Source organism: Nicotiana tomentosiformis, chromosome 3 (assembly GCF_000390325.3).
Source record: "Nicotiana tomentosiformis chromosome 3, ASM39032v3, whole genome shotgun sequence".
Lineage (NCBI taxonomy): Eukaryota > Viridiplantae > Streptophyta > Magnoliopsida > Solanales > Solanaceae > Nicotiana > Nicotiana tomentosiformis.
Genome location: NC_090814.1, coordinates 65,691,132 through 65,699,502, shown reverse-complemented (window position 1 = coordinate 65,699,502; position 8,371 = coordinate 65,691,132). Strand labels below are relative to the sequence as shown.

General features: G+C 33.9%; 1 non-coding gene across 1 annotated transcript; it reads left to right on the top strand.

The window, feature by feature from the left end:
• Nucleotides 1-438: 438 nt before the first annotated feature.
• LOC117275675 (small nucleolar RNA R71) lies at nucleotides 439-545 on the top strand. The gene has a single exon (XR_004505880.1). It is a non-coding gene; the product is annotated as a small nucleolar RNA R71 (small nucleolar RNA).
• Nucleotides 546-8,371: the final 7,826 nt, after the last annotated feature.

Here is an 8,371-nt window from a genome sequence, read left to right as displayed (position 1 = left end):
TTACTCCACTGAAATCCTGGATGCTTTTGTGCCATTGGAATCCCAAAATGATATGGCTTGTAACCAATGACATTAACCTGTTCATCTGTTTGATTGGTTGCTTGACATTCATGGTTCTGGTGATTTCCTCCACACATGTCACAAGCCTCAGATTGGTTTGATTGTTATGTATTCACCTAAAAAAATTCAAACTTTTGTGCCATAAATAATCTGTTGTGTTAGTGTATTCAAGACATCAACCCGATTTACCTAGCAGCCTTTTTAATGATTACACGCTCGGATGGCCATTAGATAGCGTTTTCAGAAATTTCATTAAACAGTTGCAATGCTTCCTCTGTGGTTTTTCCCATTACAGGACCTCCCGCAGCTGCATCTATCACATTTCTAGCAGAGGGTTTTAATCCATGATAGAAAATGTACAATCGCATATGTTCAGGAATGTCATGGTGTGGGCATTTTATTAACATTGCTTTTAATCTTTCCAAAGCTTGATAAACTGACTCAGTGTCGGTCTGTAAGAAATTAGATATACCTTGTCTTAACTTTGTGGTTTTAGCAAGGAAAAAATATTTGTTTAAAAACTTCTGAATCATATAGTCCCATGTCGTAATGGACCCTTGAGGCAAACTTCACAACCAAGTCTTGGTATCTCCTTTTAAAGAAAAAGGAAATAGCTTTAACTTGATAGCTTCAGGAGGTACTCCATTGTATTTAGCAGTTTTCACAATTTGTAAAAAATCAATTAAATGACTATGTGAATTTTCACTTGTATCACCAATGAAGATACAAGATTGTTGAATTGTTTGAATCAGGTCGGTCCTGATTTCAAAGTTGTTGGCTGTCACTGGAGAATTCCTGACACTAGATTCACAGTTGAAGCGATCAGGTCTAGCATAATCCCTAAGGATTCTGTTTGCTGGCCTTGACGCCACTTCATCAAATTGCTGCTCTACATGGACTGGTGGTGGGATCTCAAGTGGGTTAATGTCCTTTGCTTCCTGATTTTCCATTTCTTTACAAGTTTCTCCTTGAGAAGACGATGTTTGGTCTTTCCTGCGCAATCGAAGAAATCTTTCAATTTCAGGATCGTAATTAGCCAACTCTTTTATAGAAGAGCGGGTCATACACTACTTAAAATTTTGAAAGTAAAAAAAAAAATTAAAAAAATAACATTAATTCCTAGTGAAGTATTAGTAATTAATAACTAAACTAAAGTAAATTTCAAAGATAATATAGATAGTTAGTGAAGAAAAACAATATCACAATATTGTGGATAATAATACTAGTAATTAGTCTAATAATAAAATAAAATAAAATAAAAAATAAACAATGAGACTAACAAGTAAGCGTCAGTAGTAATACTAATAACGAATTGAGATAGTATAGTATTATTAAGTAAAAACAAAAGTTGTACTAGTGAATAATAGTGATCAGTAAGAATAACATTGTAGAAGTACTACTAATAATAATAATAATATAATATTACAAATAATAATAATAAATAAACAATGATAAGAAAATAATAATATATAACAACAAACTATATTGAAAAATAGAAATATACGCCGAAGTACTGGCAATGAGAAAAATAATAATACAACAGGTGATAGTATTAATAATAATTACACTAAATATAATGGAGGAAAGCTAATGATAGCAACAATAGGAAGAAGTACTAATATATATTTTTTTACAGTGCTGTTACAAAAAGGAAATAATATTAATATGACAGTAGTAGTTATAGTACTACTTAGTAAATAGTGATAATAGTAACAGATAAATAACATCTCAAATTAGTAACAAAATATTTAATCTGAAGTAGATGTATGCCAATCCCCGGCAACGGCGCCAAAACATTGACGAGGCCAATGTGTATAGGATTTTCCTGCTCGTGCTTTGTCAAATTCTAGTATAGTTTATGATATCGTCCCATAGAGATTGGAACATCTATGCTACAGACTTTTAATATTTCAACTACTATTTGAGAGAATTAATTTAATGAAAAGTGAGTGAGGTTTAAAACTTATTAATTACTTAAACAAAAACCAAGAACTTTCGGAAGATTTATAATTTAAAAGAGTTGGGAATCGTTGAATTCACTTGATAATATATTACAATAAAATCTCAATTTTTACATGTATTTCTCTGAGGAATAATTGCTTATTGCTAATACAATTATATTTAGCTCACTAAGAAGTAGTCAATTAATAGCACTCCGTGAGGCTATGTGATTAATTGAGTTAAAACTAGTGACGATTAAACCGAAATATTTTTCTTGCTTAAATTGTGCTAAGTGGTAGTAAAAACTTCGTGAGAATATTTTTACTAAAAAATCAATAATCTTGCCTACAACAATTCCTCTGTGAGAATTAAAACTGAGGCAAGCAAGATTACAAACTTGGAATAATAGATTACTAAATATTACTCTCACTCTACTATTTTATTCATTGGTTATTATATATTAATTTTGCTTCGTGAGAATTACAATTTTCCGAAAAATTTTTATGCGGAAAATGGATTAAAATATGAAATAGAGCCTTAAAACTCAACTGAGTTGACTTTGATCAATATTTTGAGCAGACGAACCCAGATAAGTATTTTGACAGTTCTGGTAGCTCCGTATCGTTATTTGGGACTTGAGCGTATGCCCGAAATTTAATTTGGAGGTCCCTAACTCAAGTTATGACCATTTAACGGAAACTTGTAATTTAAAGGTTAAAGATTTTCAAGTTTGACCACGGGGTTGACTTTTTGATATCTGAGCCAGAATCCGATTCTGAAAATTTGAATAGCTCTGTTATGTCATTTATGACTTGTGTGCCAAATTTGAAGTCATTCCGGATTTATTTAATATGTTTTGCCACAGGTTTTGTAAATTGAAAAGTTTGAAACTTAAAAGTTCGAATCGAGGTGTGAATTGTAATTTTGATATTTTTTGACGTGAAGTGAAACTCCGAGTAAGTCTGTTTTATGTTTTGGGACTTGTTGAAATATTCGGACGAGATCCCGAGTGGTTCGGATGAGTTTCGGACGAGCCACGGAGCAATTGGAACTTGCTGCCTAGTGCTTGTTCTTGTGTGTCGCACCTGCGACATTTTGTGCACAAGTGCGTGGTCGCTCCTGCGGAATTCCAGTTGCTTCTGCGACATTGGAAAGCCTTGCCGAGCTCCGCTTCTGCGGAGAAATGAGCGCAGGTGCGAAACCGCATCCGCGATGGACGAGCCGCTTCTGCGAGGAAGACCGCTTCTGCGGTCACTAGTGCGCTTCTGCGATGTCACAGGTGCGATATTTTTGGGCGCAGATGCGGCCAATGGACAAGCTGCTATGTTCCACAAATGCGAGCTTTGTCTCGCATATGAGAGGCCGCAGGTGCGAAAATATAGCCCGCAGATGCAAAAATGCTGGGCAGAATACATAAAATCGGGTCTTAACCATTTTTACTCATTTTCGAGTTTTAAGTCTCGGATTTTGGCGATTCCAAAGCGATTTTCACGACTTTGAATTGGATTTGAGGATTTCGGACACTAATTCGCGAGGCAAGGGTATATTGAAAACTTAAAATTTGATTTCGAAGCGAGGTAAGTGTCGTTGTTAACCTTGATTTGAGGGAATAGAACCCTTAAATTATTTGTTATGTGAAATGCATGTGAACGACGTATAGGCGAGGTGGCGAGTGCCTATACGCCGTCAAATTAATTATTTGCATAATTACTTGAAAAATCATAAATCGTTTTAAATCATGAATTAATTATTATAATAATTTTTTTCTCTCCTATTCTTTGTCAAATATTAATTATTGAATTCCTGCATTAATTGTTACATGCTATTTGAATTATGTGTCTTAATTGTTATTTGACATTTAGCATATTAAATATTAAAACTGTCTATTTTCTCCCTGATTTTCATAATAATTCGCTATTTGTCATTGTTTGTTTCATAATTAAATCATAATTATTGTATGCTTGTTGCCTTATAATTTTATATTAAATGTTGCATTTATTGGGGAAATTTCTTCTATAAGAATTGATAAATGGATATATAGGAAAATCGGGTTTCACGCCGCAACAGAATTGATTGAAATGGATATATTGGAGGATCGGGTTGTACGCCGCAACAGACTTATTAAAAATCAATATTTGGGGGATCGGATTGCACACCGCAATAGACTTATTTAAAAGTCAATATATATACTTGATTAAAAATAATTATATGAGAGGATTGAATGTGAATACTTTGTGAGAACGGGTTGCACGCTGCAACAGAATTGAATGTAAATATATTGTGAGAGCGGGTTGCACGCTGCAACAGAATTGAATGTGAATATATTGTAAGAGCGAGTTGCACGCTGCAACAGAATTGATGGAAATGATAATTGGTTATGACTGCTGAATTGGCTTCAATTATTATTAATGAGTTACCTGATTTATTTCTATTATTGTTGTTGTTATTAATATTGCGTACATGTAATGTAAGTGACCCGCCTTAGCCTCGTCACTACTTCGTCGAGGTTAGGCTCAGCACTTACCAGTACATGGGGTCGGTTGTACTGATAGTACACTCTGCACTTCTTGTGCAGATTTTGGAGTTGATCCCAGCAGCGTACCATAGACTTGCTCGGATTTCAGCTACTCAGAGGAGACTTGAGGTATAACTGCACGACGTCCGCAGTTTTGAAGTCCCCGTCTATTTTACTTTAGATGTGTGTTTATTTCGAGACAGCTTTATTTTATTCAGGCCCTTATTTGTATTATTCTAGAAGCTCGTGCACTTGTGACACTAATTCTGGGATGGTATTTAGACACCGTTGTTCTTCTGGATTATTCACTATATTTCAGACCTTACTTTCGTATTTGTTCCTTTATTATTAATAAATTTAAAAATTATTTTACAATGGATAATATTATTTTAACGTTGGCTTGCTTAGCAAGTGAAATATTAGGCGCCATCACGGTCCGAAGGTGAAAATTTCGGATCGTGACAAGTTACTGGCTTTTTCTCAATTTTGAACATTGAAAGTGTTACATTCACGATTGACAAGTTTTCTTTCTTTTGTGTAGGTGGTGTTGGTGAAAACCCCAAGATGAAAAATCAAGCTCTAAGTACAGTTGAACAAGAGATGGAAACAATTGCAGAATCTAAATCTTTGAGTGACAGATGGAAACTAGAACCAATAGTGTCAAGAATATATATATATATATATATATAGAGAGAGAGGGGGGCTCTGGCGTAGCGGCTATGCCCATGCTTCTTGCAGTTCTTTTGTTAAAGATTACAAAAAGAAAAATAAGACATTGTGGTCTATCTAACTTAGACAACAATCCAACTTGCTTATCCAAAAAATGGTTGAACCATCAATTAGGGATTGAAAAGAATGAGAACAAATTAGAACTAACACCGATAACCTGCATAAGAGGACTTTCCGTTACCTATTATTTTTATTTTTTATTAAATAAAAAGAATCCTAATCAATCCCACAACTTTTATTTTTTGTTTTGATAAGGTAAGATCAACCCCACATAAACCTTAACTTCGTGTATTATGATGCTCTTAGCAATCCTTTCCGCATGAATAATGAATTTTGGTCAAAGATATAGCTTTCAAGTTCATGATAACTAGTTTCCCTATGATATTAACTGTACAATTAGGAAGAAAATCAGCAAACCATTTAATTCCAAGGCTTAACAAATAGCATTAGTAACAAGAACAAGTAAGAGTTTAGATTGTCCTTTTTACTGTAGTGTTAGAATGTACCAAGTTCATGAATAATGTCAGTTCAATAAAGTGAGAGTTAAAGTATGTAACTCTTTAATAGAGTGGGAGTTCAATAAGGTCACACTATTCTCCTATAAAAGAGAGTGATTTGAGATAATTCCATATACCACAATTGAGAGTTAAATCCTTTAGATTAATGAGTGTGTCTGCTCTGAAAAATTGACGAGACTCCACAAGTGATCTTGTAAGAAACCACTAAGGCAATTGAAGGTGTAAGAACATGGTTTATATGCTTATTCTTCCACCATTGTTTGGCTAAAATTTGGTGAAAATCAGTTTATCCATTTTAAGAGATATTGCTGTCAAAATATTTGTGAAAAATATGATCTACATCCATAAGTTCAACAGTGTTATCTCCTTGTATAGGCTGCCTAAATGTGCAGGCCTTATATCACTGGAAAGATCTATTGGAGAGCTTTCCAAATATATATTACTTGTAAAATTTTATTAATAGATGAGGGAGATATGAGCGCCGAAAGTCAAATGCTCGGAACAGAAAGAAATCTGGGAATTTCTGCACGAGCGCCAGGGGTGGCTCAAAATCTCACCACATGCGTCGTGAATGCACCTAGTCTCTAAGACTTGGTAAGCCGATTTCAATTATATTTTTGAATTCTTTTTTTTTTTTAAACTAACAGCGGAACAAATATGAATATACAATATTCCAAGACTGGTAGTACTGAGTCACGAACTCTAACTGAATACATGGAATGATCACGAGAACCGAATATACAATTCTGTTTGATTACAAATTAACAGTACAATAAAATGAAAAGAACGCTAGGGACTGCGACGACCAAGCAGCTCTACCTTGAATCCTTACGATCCCGCTTCAACTCTGCTCAAGTCCGATATCTCCAATATATGGCTCTGCACAAAAATATGCAGAAGTGTAGTATGAGTACACCGCGGTCGGTACCTAGTAAGTATCAAAACTAACCTCAATGTAGTAGAGACGAGGTACAGTCAAGACACTCACTAGTCTAATAACCTTTGCAATATAATAGACAAAATAATAGGAAACAAATAACATCAAGTCAACATAAAACAACCAATGATATGCACAGTAAGACAATAAAATCACCATTTAATATCGCTCAACAATTAATAAATATAATTACACTCAGTTAAATCAAGTTCTTCAATTAAATATCTTTCACATATAATTCTTACCAATTAAATTCTTTTTCAAATATAATTTCGTCGAATAAATATCTTTCAAATACAATTCTTTCATATAATTCTTCTTGAATAAAAATCCTTTCAAATAAATATTTTGAATATAATTCTTTCGATTAAAGAGTCACCATGTGATACCTCATTTCAAAATCAAAAAAATACGGGTCACAGCCCATTTTTATATTTTTCGTAAACACGGGTCTCAGCCCATTTTTCATATTTCCACGGCATCTCGTGCCCATAATTAAATCATCATATTTTTCCTACACCTCGTGCCCTCATTTCATATCACAACTACATGGACAATTCACGTGCCAAATATCATTATCATTTCATCACAACACCTCGTGCCCATATTTCATATCGCAACTGCACGGACAATTCACGTGCCAAATATCCTCATTATTTACTCACGGCACCTCGCGCCCACATTTCATTTTATAATCCGCCTAGCAATAGCCACAAGCTCTCAATTTTCACATAAATCAGATTGTTATCAATTTACCATCAACAAGACAAATTGCACAAGGTATAAAAATAAACACAAAAAAATCACAATGTTACATGAAAATAATCAACACCACAACCCCACATCATCACATATCGTCCCTGACAATAGCCACCCTTATCGCTCATATTGCCACCCTTATCACTCCTATAGCCACCCTTATCGCTCCGCCCAGACAATATCAATAGCCACCCTTATCGCTCATATTGCCACCCTTATTACTCCTATAACCACTCTTATCGCTCTGCTCAAACAATATTCCAACAAACACAACAATAGTGAAATGCCACCCTTATACCCATATAATATCAACGATAAAATTTTACCCTTATCTCCCCAAAATAATAACTCACACAACACAATAATTTACGCAGGAAATTAACACGGCAACATAACAAAATCAATTCATATCACAATTTGCCCAATGGCCACAACCAAATTCCAAAGATATAACAAAATCAAATAATTTCACAATAAATAGCCCAAGACTCCACACAATATATATAACACCCAAAAAATAATCAATAGAGATAGAAATTATTCAGCATAAAGCAAAACCTTCATTAATGCAAATTTAGATAATTATATTAACACTTATTCTTAAACTCGCTTAAATTAATTATTTGCATAAGAAAATTCATATTGAAATTAATTTCTAAGAAATATTAAACCAACAATACTCACAAAATTTCATAAATATTTCAAGTAACAATCACATCAAATTATCATATAAAAACAAAATCAACAATAAGGATTTAGGCATGGCAAACAGATGATTTAATAATTTTTCACAATTTCCCAATTTGCTACACAATAATCCCTAAGACTTTAATTCAATAAAATTTGCACGTATAAGCCCGAATACGTACTCGTCACCTCGCGTACACGGCTTTTCACATTTCACAAATGGCA